Source organism: Macaca thibetana, chromosome 20 (genome assembly GCF_024542745.1).
Source record: "Macaca thibetana thibetana isolate TM-01 chromosome 20, ASM2454274v1, whole genome shotgun sequence".
In the NCBI taxonomy this organism is placed as follows: Eukaryota; Metazoa; Chordata; class Mammalia; order Primates; family Cercopithecidae; genus Macaca; species Macaca thibetana.
In genome coordinates this window covers 17,704,482-17,720,123 of record NC_065597.1, presented here as the reverse complement: position 1 = coordinate 17,720,123, position 15,642 = coordinate 17,704,482, and the positions used below count along the sequence as shown (strand labels likewise).

General features: G+C 47.4%; 1 protein-coding gene across 1 annotated transcript in view; it reads left to right on the top strand.

Moving 5' to 3' along the window:
• Positions 1-15,642, top strand: part of FA2H (fatty acid 2-hydroxylase) — a 64,046-nt gene that overhangs the window by 605 nt on the left and 47,799 nt on the right. The window lies entirely within an intron of this gene.

Sequence of the window (15,642 nt, the reverse complement as noted above, 5' to 3'; positions counted from 1 at the left end):
CACCCCTCCTTCCAGAGTGTTCCTTCTGCAGCCCCTGCCCTCCGACAACCTGGATTCCTGTTTCTGGCCCCAGCCCTCCCACACGCCCCGGCTTTCCTTCCTCTTCACTTACCGGCCTCTCCCTCTTTGCAACCACTCTCCGTTTCTGTTTGGATAATGGGCTCACCTGTTCCCACCTCCCCATCCTACCTCAAAGAGGCACAGATCAGTAGCTCTTCTCACTAGTTTGGGTTTCCTGGTGCCACCCTAGCCTTGCACCAGGGCTCCCCTGGGTGGGTGGAGAAGCCTGGGCCATGTCTGGGGTGTACTGTGTCCTCCAACCTCTCAGACCTTCCCTTATATCATTGTCCTAAACACTGGCTTGGGAGTCCAAAAGAGTGAAATGAAAGGCATGAGCCAGTTTTGCCAAGGAGAAGGGACTAGCACTTTGAACCAGACTGTGTGCTGAGCTGCACGCTGCTGTGCAGTACCAGCTCCCAGTGATACTTAAGTCCGTAACTGAACCTGGGGCAGGTATTGTTATTCCCATTTCAGGATATGGAATCTGAGGCTTAGGGAGGCTCTGATTAATGCGCCTAAGGTCAAATAGCTAAATAGTGGGAAAGCCACATGTATCTGACTCCAAAATCAATGCTGGCTCCATCCCAAAAATCTTCGGGTGGGGGAGACAGACCTAGTACACAGGATTCCAGGTAGACTCAGGCCAGAAGCAAAGTGACTCTCTGGGTGTTCCCAGGCCTGGTTCTGGGACTGGTGACTATGGGGCCGTCATGCCTAGATATACAGTAGTTTCCCCTTGTCCAAGGGGATACATTTCAAGACCCTCCGTGGATCCCTAAAACCACGGATAGTACCGAATCCTATATATGCTATGTTTTTCCCATATATACATACCTATGATAAAGTTAAATTTGTAAATTAAGAATAGGAAGAGATTAACACCAATAATAAAATGACAGTTATAACAATATGCTGTAATAAGAGCTATTTGAATGTGGTCCCTTTCTCTCAAAACATCTTATTGTACTGTACTGTGATGATGTAAGATGTAACATGAGGCAGGGCATGGTGACTGACATTTGTAATTCTAGCACTATGGTAGGCCGAGGTAAGAGGATCACTTGAGCCCAGGAGTTCAAGACCAGCCTGGGCAACATAGGGAGACCCTGTTCTACAAAAAATACCAAAATTAGCCGGGTGTGGTGGCACGTGCCTATAATTCTAGCTACTTGGGAGGCTAAGGTGGGAGGATCACCTGAGAGGTGGAGGCTGCAGTGAGCCATGATCGTGCCACTGCACTCCAGCCTGAGCAACAGAGTGAGACCCCACCTCAAAAAAAAAAAAAGATGATAAGATGCCTACATGATGGGTTGGAGTGAGGTGAATGACAGGTATGGTGATGTGGCATTGGCTACTATTGAAAACTAATTTAAAACTTATAAATTATTTCTGGAATTTTCCATTTAGTTATGTTTTTGGGCCCAGGTTGACCGTGGGTTACTGAAATCAAGGAAAGTGAAACCATGGATAAGGGGGACTCCTGAAAACCAACAGTTGTCCCCTGCTTCTAGCTCTTGCTTTCAAGATGAGCCCAGCAACTATTCTTAGATTTTTGGTTGAAAGGACTTAGCATCCACTGTTTCAGGTGGCTTTTCATTGGGCCATCCTGCCTAATTTCTCCATCATTTATTCAGTAATGTAACTGGTTCCTTAATGGGTTGACAGCACTGTGCTAGGTGTGGGGAGATATCAATGAACAAAATCAATTCGGTTCCTGTCTTCATGCAGCTAACAGGAGGGAGAGGGAACATACAGATCACATAGTAGTTGCTTAGTTAATGGTGTATCAGAGTATGGATCTAGAGGGGAGGAGCATAGAGAAAGCCTTCTTGAGAAAGTCACATTGACACTGAGAGCTGACTGATAGGCTGGGTTTAACCAGGTGATGTGTAGCAGGAAGAATATTTCAGACAAAGGGGACAGACAGCATGTGTGAGGGCTCTGGCAGGAAGAGCTTGACATAGTAAAAGACTGGAAATAAAACCAATGTGGCCAGAGGATGACGGGCAAGGACAGGGATGTGGGGGGCAGGCCAAAAGTCAGCCGGGGCCACATCACACAGGGCTTCATAGGCTGTGGTCAGGATTTGGGACTTGACTCTAACAAAAATGGGAAGCCAGGTGAGCCTGGGAGGTGGAGGTTGCAGTGAGCCAAGATCGCGCCACTGCACTTCAGCCTGGGCGACAGAGCAAGACTCCATCTCAGAAAAAAAAACAAAAAAGGGAAGCCAGAGAAGAGGTTCAGGCAGGGTTCGTGGTTAGATTTGCATCTTTGGAAGAGGACCCTGGCTGCAGTGTCAAGGGGGAACGGAGAGAGCCTAAGTGGGTGTGAGGAGATCGGGCAGGACGCTCCGGCATGGCTGCCACTGCAGTGGCTGTGACCACGGGGAGAAGGGGGATGAAGATGGGAGAGTCTCTAGACAATATGCTGGGACAGCATTCTGTGGTGAGAGCCCAGTTTAATCTTAGAAGTTGGTGTTTGGTGTCAGGTTGTGCTGAAGGGTTTAGAAGAAGATATAAGAAAAACTGAATGCAGGAGGCTGAGCGTGGTGGCTCCCACCTGTAATCCCAGGAATTTGGGAGGGTGAGGTGGGCAGATCACTTGAGGTCAGGGGTTTGAGACCAGCCTGGCCAACATGGTGAAACCCTCTCTCTACTAAAAATGCTAAAAATTAGCTGGGTGTGGTAGTGCGCTGGGCGTGGTGGTGCACTCTCAGCTACTTGGGAGGCTGAGGCATGTGGATCACTTGAAGTCGGGAGTTCAAGATCTGCTTGGGCAAATGGTAAAATCTTCCCTCTGCTAAAAATACAAAAAACTAGCTGGGTATGGTGGTGCACGCCTGTAATCCCAGCTGCTCGGGAGGCTGAGGTAGGAGAACTGTTTGAACCCGGGAGGCAGAGGTTGCAGTGAGCCGAGATCGCACTACTGTATTCCAGCCTGGGCGACAGAGTGAGACTTTGTCACAAAAAAAGAAAAAGAAGAAAAGAGAAAGAAAAAGGAAAGGAAAGGAAAGGAAAGAAAAGAAAAACTGAGTGCAGGAAATAAGAGAGGTTGAGACTGACAGGTTTGCGGTGGCTCATGGGGCCCGCCCTGTGTTGTCACTGTATCCTCTGGACAGGAACCTTAGGATGTGGCTCATCCTCCCAACACCATCCTGAGTATTCTTACAGCCACCCCTGGCCAGCTGCCCTGGATGGCCCCACCTCCGGCTCTGCTAACCACCTAGCACCATGGTTTGCCTTGTCTGACCCTCAGAGAGGGGCCCAGGGACCCAGTCTCACACGTGCTTCTGACCTGCATGCTCGTCTGTTAGCTAAGATCCCCAGTGCGGGCCGTGCTGCAGACATCCTTATTTCTGGGCCCCAACCTGAGCATGTGGAACAAAACTCAAAACAGCGCACCTGCAGACACATGGCCCAAGCTTAACAATGGTCACACTAGCCCAGCACTCCACTGGGCTGCCAGCTTCTGCCTTCAGAGTTCTAAGAACTAGTACAGGGTTGTCTTTAAATTGAGAAAGAGGAAGACTTGGCACAGTGGCTCATGCCCATAATCCTAGCACTTTGGGAGGCCGAGGTGGGTGGATCACTTGAGCCCAGGAGTTCGAGACCAGCCTAGGCAACATGGTGAAACCCCGTCTCTACAAAAAATTAGCTGGGTGTGGTGGCTTGTGCCTGCAGTCCCAGCTACTCAGGAGACTGAGGTGGGGGGATCACTGGAGCCCCAGGAGACGGAAGTTGCAGTGAGTCAGATCACACCACTGTACTCCAGCCTAGGTGACAGAGCAAGACCCTGTCGCAAAAAAAAAAAAGAAAAAAAACTTGTGGGAGAGGTTGTCAAAGGAGAAATCTGGGGGTGGGATATCCTTTCAAAGAGATGCCTGGATGGAGACACTTTCTGTTCTTCTCCCTAGCTAAGCCCTTCTAGCAAGCCCCAAGCTGCCTTTTGCACTTCCCATCTCTCCTACTGGACCAGGGATGCTGACACCCTTGTGGGTAGAGCCCTCTGTCTCTGGAGGAGCCGGAGGATTTTGCTGGGGAAGGGGAGTGCCATGAACCAACTCTGTTGTTTGGGGCTCGTTTCTGAATGGTGCCCCTCCGAGGGACCTGTCCTGCTGGTTTAGCCCTTGGATGGGAGCATCCTGGCCCTTCCTCCAGGGAGAAGACCTGGTCCCGTTTGTTCCCCCTGCACCTAACTTTGATGCACCCTCTCTATGTACACACATTCACGCTCACGTGAAGGCACATTCACAAAACAAGTCCAACTTGTTTGAGCCACCATGCTGTCTGCCACAGCCTTGGACATGGGGAAGCCAAGGTGCCCACCTTGAGCAAGGGACAGAGCCATGGCTGAGCAGGGAAGGTCCTTGGGGCAGTGGGGTCAAGAGCCTCACCCCAAGCTCAGGCAACAGCAGTGCTCTTCCAGCTGCAGCCACATGTTAGCAGAGTATGAAGTCCACTTATTGAGCGTGACTGGCATTTTTCACAAAATAGACAAGAAAAGGACTTTAGATCTAAATCTCCTTCCCAGGCTATATTACCGTGTTTCCCAGACTCTGGGCATCCATGACTCACCACCCCAGGTATTTTTCCCTCCAATTGGGTGTATTATACTCTGGTTACTCTTCAGATTGTATGTCTTTCGCCTTTTACCAACTTGGTGTACCACTTGAACTATCATATTTAATATTTATCTTTAAATTGACCCACTTTATTTTCCCACGTACTCATGCTTGGCGATAATAAGATCAAAGGTTTTACATGCACTTTAAAGGGAATGGGGGCCAGGCATGGTGGCTCATGCCTGTAATCCCAGCACTTTGGGAGGCTGAGGTGGGCGGGTCGCCAGAGCCCAGGAGTTCAAGACCAGCCTGGGCAACATGGTGAAAAACTATCTCTACAAGAAAAAAATTACAAAAATTAGCCGGGCATGGTGGCATGCACCTGTGGTCCCAGCCACTTGGGAGGCTGAGGTGAGGGGATCACCTGAGCCTGGGAAGTTAAGCCTGCAATAAGCTGTGATCACGCCACTGCACTCCAGCCTCAGTGACAGGAGACCCCTTCTCAATAAATAAATAAAGTGAATATGGAACTGGGGTTTTTTCCTGAGCCCCAAGCCTGCCACCCAGAGGGATGATAACTGGCAGAAGGTGGCTCATACTCCCCCATGCCCCGCCAATCCTGGAGAGGTCCTCCCGTGGGCAGATATCTGACCATGCCAGCTGACCATGCCCTATGCTTGCGAAGCCCCTGGAGGAAAGCAAACCTGACTCCTCAGCCACTAGTGTTGGGGTAACCTTGATGTCTGAAGGCCTTGATGCCATGTTTGAATCCCACAGGGTTTGTCTCTGTCTCAACGTGGCTGAGAAGTCCACAGATTCAACCACACATGGGTCTGTAAGACTTTGGGCTCTGGCCATTCAGAGCTTCAGGGCTTGAATAATTAAATGGGGAGGGACAGTAAGGAGGAGATCTAAGTGCAGGAAGACTTGGGTTTCCCACCCTACCCAGGTCCGGGAACATCTTGAGCTCAGCCCATCTTGGAAAGCCGGTCTGATAAAAACTGATGCTTGGGGAATTTGCTGAACTGCCGCCACCTTCTGAGAAGAGTACAGCTGAGAAGTCAACTTAATGAAGGGGTTGAGATCGCTTGGCCTCTAAAGGGGCATCCCAGGGGAGCCTGCCTGACCAATTAACGGTCACTGCCCTCCACCACCTGCCGGGACTTCTACACTCTGGCCTGCTGTGATGCCAGGTGAGTCTCACCTGGAGGACGAAACTAGGGCCAGCAGGTGGGGCATCCAGGGCCCAGGTCACTACACTTCCATGGCCACCCCAGGGTCAGCACAGGCTCCAGGAGTGCTCTCTGGTGTCACCCCACAATTCAGTGAAGAAAGAGGCTTCCAGACCCAGAATTGGGAAGAAGGTCAAAAATTAGGATTCTCTGGAGGAAATAAAAAGAAACAAACAGGAATCCTAGAAATACATGAGAATAATTGTCTTTGGAAGTATTCCCAGGAAGTAACCCGAACTGATGATTTGGCAATAGCATTCATCATCTTCACTTACTTTTTTTCTTATGACACACACTCCTCATTGGTCCCTATGTAGTCTTCATTTATTTAGACAGGTGATAAGCACCCCATGCGCTCTGAAACCCACCACACCACGGAAACAGCCCTTGGCGTTACCAGGACCTTCGCCTTCCTCCACCCGGTGGTCAGTGCTCACCTTATCTTACATAGCCTGGCAGCAACTGGTGACACCACTGATCACCCCTCCTCCACCCCAGTACACTTTCTTCACCTGGCTGCTGGATGCTATACCCTTTTGGTTTTCCACCTGAATTCATTTTTTATTGCTTCTCTGACAAATTACCACAAACTCGGTGACTTAAAGCAACACACATTTACTCTCTTACAGTTCCGAAGTAAAAAATGAGTCTGCAGGGAAGTATTCCTTCTGGAGGCTCTAGGGGAAATTCTTTTTTCCTGCCTTTTCCAGTTACTGGAGTCTGCCTGCATTCCTTGGCTCATGGCCCAGCCAGCAATCTCATCATGCTGGCCTCTGCCACTGTCACTGCGTCTCCTCCTACGACTGACGCTCTTGAATCCATCTTCCACTTACAAGTACACTCGGGATCACACTGAACCCACCTAGATGATCCAGGATAATCTCCTCATCTCCAGATCCTTCACTTAATGACATCTGCAAAGTCCCTTTTGAAAAGTCAGATAGCATATTCACAGACTGTGCCTCCCACCCCACCCAGACCCCAGTTGTGACTTCTCAGTCTCCATTGTTAGTTTCTCTCACTTCTCATTTCCCAGAAAAGTGCACAAAGCTTGAACATACAGCTCAGGGATTTTTTTTTTTTTTTTTTTTTGAGTCTCCCTCTGTCACCAGGCTGGAGTGCAACGGCACAATCTCAGCTCACTGCAACCTTCGCCTCCCAGGTTCAAGGGATTCTCCTGCCTCAGCCTCCCAAGCAGCTGGGATCACAGGCATGCGCCACCACGCCCAGCTAATTTTTGTATTTTTAGTAGAGATGGGGTTTCACCATGTTGGCCAGGATGGTCTCGATCTCCTGACCTCGTGATTTGACTGCCTCGGACTCCCAAAATGCTGAGATTACAGGCGTGAGCCACCGTGCCCGGCCAATTTTTTTTTTTTTTTTAACCTAGGTAAACATCTCTGTTGCCACCATCCAGATGAAGACCTAGAACTCTTCCAGCACCTAGCACAGGCTCCTGCCTCCTTCCAGGCAACAGCGCCTCCCAGAGGCAGCCACTGTTCTAATCTCCCTGGGACAGTTTTGTGAATCCCTCATCTTTATATGGGAATTGTGCACTCTGTTGATGGCCGCTTTCACTCGGTATTATGTCTGGGGTATTATTGATGTTTTTCTTACTCTTAACAGTAACCGTTTCCATTGCCTACTCTGTCCTAGAGAATCCATAGGCAGAGGGAGAAAATGGGGAGTAACTGGAGCAAGAAGAGCCAATGACTTAGACCACCTGTTAATCTTCAGGAGCCCCCGCTTAGTCTTCCTTCCGGAACATTTCCCCCACTACTGCCCTACTTTGGCTACAGCCTCTTTACACTCACTATTGCGTTACACTCACTATCAGTCTCTTGGGCAAGTCTTCCTCTGTTCCCCATTGTCTCTGAACCTTTCTAAAGAGAGCTTGATCATGTTACGGCAGTGCTCCTAAGTATTCAATGGCTCCCTATTGCCATATCCTTTAAGTCCAGCTTGAATGCTCTTTCTTCCACAGAGTCTCCTTACCTCCTCACCTATACCTGTTTTTTTCCCCTTCAATCAGACTCTCATAGCTCTTTACCTGAACCTATCTTACAGCATTCATAATTTTTTTTTTTTTTGAGACAAAGTCTTGCTGTGTTCCCTAGGCCCCAGGCTGGAGTGCAGTGGCATGATCTCAGCTCCCGGCAATCCTGCCTCCCAGGTTCAAGTGATTCTCCTGCCTCCGCATCCTGAGTAGCTGGGATTACAGGTGCCCACCACCATGCCCGGCTAATTTTTATATTTTTAGTAGACACAGGGTTTCACCACGTTGGCCAGGCTGGTCTTGAACTCCTGACCTCACGTGCCTCGGCCTCCCAAAGTGTTGGGTGTGAGCCACCACACCCGGCAGATAACATTCTTTCTTATTTAACGTATTTTCACTATGGCTCTTGTCTTCCCTATTATTTTGTCTACTAATCTGTAAACTCCCCAAGGACTAGGCTTGTCTGATTCATCTGGATTTCTCTAACACGCACAGGCACACTGGTACATACCAACAGGTACTAATAAATATTTGAATGGTCTGGGTATGGGCTCATACCTGTAATCCCAGCACTTTGGGAGGCCAAGGCAGAAGGAAAGCTTGAGACCAGGAGTTCAAGGCCAGCCTGGGCAATATAGTGAGACTCTATGTCTACAAAAAAACTTTTTAACATAACCAGGCATGGTCGTGTACCTATAGTCCCAGCTACTTGGGAGGCTACAATGGGGGGATTGCTTGAGCCCAGGAGGTCAAGGCTGCAGTGAGCTATGATCACACCATTGTACTCCAGTCTGGGCAGCAGAGTGAGACTGTCTCAAAAAATGACTGAATGAATAAATAAATGTTTGAATAAGTGAATGAATGAGTTGCTTGGAAAACTGAGGTATATGCATAATTGAAAAGGAAATATTAGCATATGCAAGACACTTTAAGAATGAAACACAGCCAGGCGCGGTGGCTCATGCCTGTAATCCCAGTACTTTGGGAGGCCAAGGTGGGTGAATCAACTGAGTTCAGGAGTTCGAGACCAGCCTAGTCAACATGGTGAAACCCCGTCTCTACTGAAAACACAAAAATTAGCCAGATGTGGTGGTGCGTGACTATAATCCCAGCTACTCGGGAGGCTGAGGCAGGAGAATCGCTTGAACCTGGGAGGTGGAGGTTGCAGTGAGCCAAGATCGTGCCATTGCACTCCAGCCTGGGGGACTTGATCCCACAAAAAAAAAAAAAAAAAAAAATTGAATGAAAGATTAAGAAAAATCTCTCTTCTGTGTCTTGTTAGCTAAAGGGTTGGGAGTTGATGGAAAGGACAGAGAACCATCAAGCAAGTCACTCATTTGTCCTCGGTTCTTTGCAGCCAGAGACAGTTAGCAAAACCTGTCTCTTAGCAGGCTCTTACAGTCCACCCGTCCCATGAGTCTCCTTCAAGGGTTAGAAGTGAAGTTAACCACAGAAAATCTCAATCGAGACCCACATTGCTTTCAGGGTTGTGACCCCCCAGTCCCCATGTAGCTATAAGTACCTGGGTGACACTCATAGGCATGTCCCAGGTTGCCTGGGTTTCTAGTCCTGTTTACTCTGTCTGGTGTCTTTTCATGCAACATTCTCTAAAGCACATAGACTCAGAACAGTGGTTCTCCGTCTTCTCTAATTGCTCCTATTCTTTTTTTTTTTTAACTTCTAAGTTCAGCGATACATGTGCAGGTTTGTTAAATAGGTAAACTCATGTCATGGGGGTTTGTAGTACAGATTATTTTGTCACCCGGGTGTTAGGCCTAGTACCCATTACTTATTTTTCCTGCTCCTCTCCCTCCTCCCACCCTCCATCCTCAGGTGGAGGCCTCAGGTATCTGTTGTTTCCTTCTTTGTGTCCATAAGTTCTCATCATTTAGCTCCCACTTATAAATGAGAACATGTGGTATTTGGTTTTCTGTTCCTGCCTTAGTTTGCCAAGGATAATGGCTTCCAGCTCCAACCATATTCCCTCAAGGGGCATGATCCCATTCTTTTTTATGGCTGCATAGTATTCCATGGTATATATGCACCACATTTTATTTATCCAGTCTACCATTGATGGGCATTTGGGTTGATTCCATGTCTTTGCTATTGTGAACAGTGCTGCAATGAACATACACGTACATGTGTCTTTATGATGGATCGACTTATATTCCTTTGGGTATATACCTAGTAACTGGATTGCTGAGTCACATGGTATTTGTAAGAGGGGCAGAAGACTCTAATGACCTGCTCTTTCTCTCTGACAGAAAAAGAGCTCAGCCATAACAAAAATCGAGAACAACAAACTTGATGCTAGCAACACTCGTAAAGCTTATAACTGGGAAATATGAACCTTAAACTCAGTACTTTATATTGTGAAACACTGTCCCCAAAACACTATTATCCAAATAACTCCAGTTTCTTACCTTGATGGTACATTGCAAAGTATTTAAATAGCAATACCAGATAAGCAAATTTGAAGGTGGCGGGATTTGCTTTAACGTATTTGAAATCTGTTGCATACAAAGTATTTTTAAAGTCCTGTTTAGAGTAAAGCTAGTAGCCACCAATTTCATTCATACAAGTATGTCATTACATACTGAGAGTGAACCATGCAACCTACAATAAACTTGGTTGAAAATTACCTAAGTAAATTAGTTATAATTTCTCCTTTAAGAGGGAGAGTAGAATTCTAGTTCTCCACATTCTTTTATGCCCAGTAGAACCTTTCCAATGTTGCTTAGCATTGAACGATGTTCAGATTACCTAATGAGAAATGGAATCAGAGTTTTTAGGGATCTCTAGAAATGGCTGGTTTTAGTTTATAAATTTCAGACTGGGCACGGTGGCTCACGCCTGTAATCCCAGCACTTTGGGAGGCCGAGGCAGGCAGATGGCTTGAGGCCAGGAGTTCAAGAACAGCCTGGCCAACACAGTGAGACCTCGTCTCTACTAAAAATACAAAAACTAGCCGGGTGTGGTGGTGCATGCCTATAATCCCAGCTACTCAGGAGGCTGAGATACGAGAATTACTTGAACCTGGGAGGCAGAGGTTGCAGTGAGCGGCGTTCACGCCACTGCACTCCAGCCTGGGTGACAGAATGAGACTCTGTCTCAAAAAAAAAAATCCAAATGTTAATAACTCATAATAACCCACTTAGGTGCTCATAAGTAGCCCCTAGTCTTCTGTAACAATGAAAATCTATGAAATGGCATCATTTACTCACAAAGATCAAAGAAAGACCTCAAATTTTAAACTCAGTTTGACGAAGGCCTGCACTTTGAGACTCTGCTGTGGAGCAATAAGGAGCACCTCACTGGACTGAATAAATCCAACTTCTATGATCCTGTGTTGCCCCCAAACAGGGAAAAGGACAGATGAGCTTGGTTTCATGGTTGCTTTCTCCTGTGCCAGGCAAAGCCTTCTGGAACCAACCATAATGGCTTATGCTGGTTGGAGACAAAGTGCTATAAAAAATTCAGTTGTTCCTTAGACCCAAGTAGAAGAGTCCTTGAATCCTAATAAAAAGTCACTTTTTAAAGTTACTGTATTCTAGGCTGGGCGCAGTGACTCATGCCTGTAATCCCAGCACTTTCGGAGGCCGAGGTGGGCAGATCACGAGGTCAGGAGTTCAAGACCAGCCTGACCAACATGGTGAAACCCCATCTCTACTAAAAATACAAAAATTAGCTGAGCATAATGGCGTGCACCTGTAGTCCCAGCTACTCGGGAGGCTAAAGCAGGAAAACTGATTGAACCAGGGAGGCGGATGTTGCAGTGAGACAAGATCATGCCACTACACTCCAGCCTGGGCAACAGCAAGACTGCATCTCAAAAAAAAAAAGAAAGAAAAAGAAAAAAAGTTACTCTATTCTAAATGAAAACCAAAATTTCATAGACATAGGACAAGAGGTTGGGGGAGGGAAATTTATTATCTTTAAAAAAGAAACTGAAAAGGACTTAAAGATCACAGTGTTGCCCCGATTCTTAAGTTGAGCAAATAATGAGTCAAATCATGTTGGTTTTGTGTATCTGTGTGGTTTTTCCAACAAAATTGTATGGGCTGGGCGTGGTGGCTCATGCCTGTAATCCCAGCACTTTGGGAGGCCAAGGTGGGCAGATCACTTGAGGTCAGGAGTTCGAGACCAGCCTGGACAACATGGTGAAACCCCATCTCTACAAAAATACAAAAATTAGCCAGGCATGGTGGCGCATGCCTATAGTCCCAGCTACTTGGGAGGCTGAGGCAGGAGAATTGCTTGAACCTGGGAGGTGGAGGTTGCAGTGAGCCAAGATCACGCCACTGCACTCCAGCTTGGGTGACAGAGTGAGACCCTGTCTCAAAAAAAAAAAAAAAAAAAAAAAAAAAAATTGTGTGGAAGCACAATGTAACATGCCATAAACTCCAGTTTGAACATTCACAGCATACTCCTAAATGGGGCATCTTATTAACAAGGGTATTTAAGGGCTAAGGGTCTCTCTTTATCCTTTGACAAACAGGTCTATCTCTTTTGAAAGGCTTCTTCCTTCGTTCATTGCCTCTCTTTCGACACTGGCCTCCTTATTTGGCAATGGAGTTGGAGTCAAACAGTTCTCCATTGCTTTCAGTGACTTCATGAAGTTTTCTATTTTTTTTTCTGCATGGATGTTTATCTTACTTTGCATTTTGTTACATTGCATATTGTTGGATGATAGCACCCTCTAACCATCAAAGAGAGAACACTTTGCCTAGATGGGCAGGGCAAAGGTGGGGGAGGAGGTGGTCAGTATTTGAGCAAGGGCCAAATTTATTGAACTCATAAATATATATTGAACTCATAAATTTATTGACTAATAAAAATTTATTGAACTCATAAATTTATTGACTCATAAATATCTACATGATTTTTGCTGTCTTTTGCAACTTGAATCTACAGGAACTCAGATAAAGAACACTTGGATAATGATGATCCCTGTAGAGCTAATGGTAACACACCTTAAGTGTATATAGTGATCTACATTGATCTACGTTTTTCTTTTTTTTTTGAGACGGAGTCTTGCTCTGTCACCCAGGCTAGAGTGCAGTGCCGTGATCTCGGGTCGCTGCAACCTCCGCCTCCCTGGTTCAAGTGATTCTCCTGTCTCAGCCTCCTGAGTAGCTGGGATTTCAGGTGTGTGCCACCATGCCTAATTTTTGTATTTTAAGTAAAGATGGGGTTTCACCATGTTGACCAGGCTGGTCTCGAACTCCTGACCTCAGGTGATCCGCCCGCCTCAGCCTCCCAAAGTGCTGGGATTACAGGCGTGAGCCACCGCACCTGGCCCTATCTACATTTTTCAAAATATTTTTCAATAGACTTTTTTCCCTTCCAACTTTTATTTTAACTTTAGGGGTACATGTGCAGGATGTGCAGGTTTGTTACATAGGTAAACGTGTGCCACGGTGGTTTGCTGCCCAGATCATCCCATCACCTAGATGTTAAGCCCAGCATCCATTCTCTGTCTTTCCTGACGCTCTCCCTCCTCCCACCCCATCCCATAGATTTCTACTTGAACTCTTAAAGTGGGTGGAGTAGATGTAGGAAGCTGTAGTTCAGAGAGATCCTGCAATATGGGTCTCCAAGTGCCCATTATTTTCAGTGCATACTCATTAGGGACAAATCTTAGTCATGAGATTAAGCTGAGAGGTACCAAATGCATTTCTTTCAGATCTAGGAGGGATGAGGTACCATCCAAGGTCCCCTCTGATCCTTCTGACTGGGCTGAAGTCAGGCCTCTGAAGACAGAAGGAGAAGGATCCTAAGGCTGAAGCTGTTTGCTTTCTAGACCTCATAAACCTGTCTTCTAGGATGATGTGAGGCAATGCATATACTCATGTGATAGGGATTTCCTGGGGGGAGCAGGCGTATCTTCCTCTGATGTGTCATTGACTCCCTGCATGCTCAGTTACTGATTAATCCGCGGATCACTCCGGCTTCCTGCCAGCTGCCCTTTCATGGGGTGAGGGAGTGCAGGTCAAAGTGGGAGCTGGGATGGTGTGTTGGCTTCAAAAACTTTACCTGGCGTCACGGGCACTGAGGAAATGCTTGGTTGCTGCAGTTGTATCCCGAAGCCTTTAATTTAGACAATTTTAGCTTAGCCAGGCTAGAGAAATACTTCCTTTATGAGCAATAGGGCCTGTGAAAGACCCCAAATACATGGGAGACCTGAAATAATAATGATTTGTGGCTCCCAGCACGCTCCCTCGGGGGCCTGGTGTCCTGGAGGCTGGTCTGACTTGCCTGGAGGTCACTGGTGTGTGGCTTAGCTGTAGCGGCGGCGTAGGGGGTGTCCAGGGGAGTGGACAAGCAATTCTCCTGTCTTTTGCAATTTGAATCTTCAGGAACTCACATAAAGAACACTTGAATGACGACGATCCCTGTAGAGGGATTTCATCTGTTCCATCACACATGGAAGAGGAGTTGCTAGGTCAGGAAAGGAAGCTGCTAAGCTAAGGTTCTTGTCACTTTGTCCTTGCATGCCGGAGGAGGGGCTGTCCAGGATGAGGTAATTTTGTAGATCCTCACCTCCATCCTAAAAACCTTGCCATGGGGTTGCAATGTGCCATGTTCATCAGTGCTCCAGCAGACTCCAGGAGAGGAAGAGGGACCCCTAGGAGGTGGCTGCTGCTGCTTCTTTCCAAGATGCAAGTCCTGTCCGGGTGAAATAGGGCAGTTCCCAGTCGAGGCCCTGGCTGCACTGCCAGACCATAGCCCATAGGCAGGCAGAGCCTCAGGCCAGCACTGCGCCTTCCAGCCAGCATGGCTGTGACTCCCTAAGCAGCCCAGGACTGCGGTTACCTCTGGAGTGTCTTGCTGGCAGAGGTGGCCTTCCCGGGGAAAGTGAGGGAATTTTAAATGTTCCTTCTATCTAGGTTTCTCTTGTTTAGAAAACATGGAAGTACATGTGGGTGACACAGGTGAGCTCATCAAACACGTTTAAGAAGGGTCTTTAGTAGGAAGAATGGAATAAGGAGTGGGAAACTCTTACTTCCTCCACCACTCTTGATCTCGCCCACAAAGGTGAGTTCGCCTTGCACCCTCTGTGGGTTGGAGCTGATCCCAGCCAATTAGCCGATGACATGTTGCTCCCTCATTGCCAGAAAAAGCCCCTCTCAGCAGTAAGACCTGGGGCCTCCACATCAGACCTTCTCTACAGCAGTGGCTGGTCTGACTTGGGAAAAGGGAGGAAGATAGATGTGTCATGAATGAAACGTGTGTAGTATGTTGGTGCGCATTTAAAGACATTAAAGACTGACATTGAAGTTCCCTTATAGAAATAAATGAATCCTGGAGTTCTAATTGCTGGTCCCACCTAAGTATCTTCTCTGTCAGGATAAAAATATAAAGAATGTCCCAGACTAGATGTCATGAGTCTAGACCCGTGTTAAGGGAGAACCTGCCAGGTACAACAGAGTGGGACATGACCTGATAAGGCAGGGGACCAAGGTGACTCATGAAGTTTAGTGCAGAGCCAGGCAGCCATGATGAGAGCAGAGTTTGTAGGCAGCTACCTGGCTTTGAGCCTTGCATGCAGCCAAGATCCTGAGGCCTTCAGGAGGGCTCCCCTGGAATGTTCTAGATACAGGAAGCGGTACCTGCTGAAAGGGCTGGGAAGGAGCTTTTTCCTGGACTGTTTCAAATCCACTGTGTCCTAGACACTTGCATTTTTTAAAATTATTTTTAAATATTTTGTAGAGATGGGGGTCTTGCTCTGTGGCCCAGGCTAGTCTCGAGCTGCTGGCCTCAAGTGATCCACACACCTCAGCCTCCCAAAG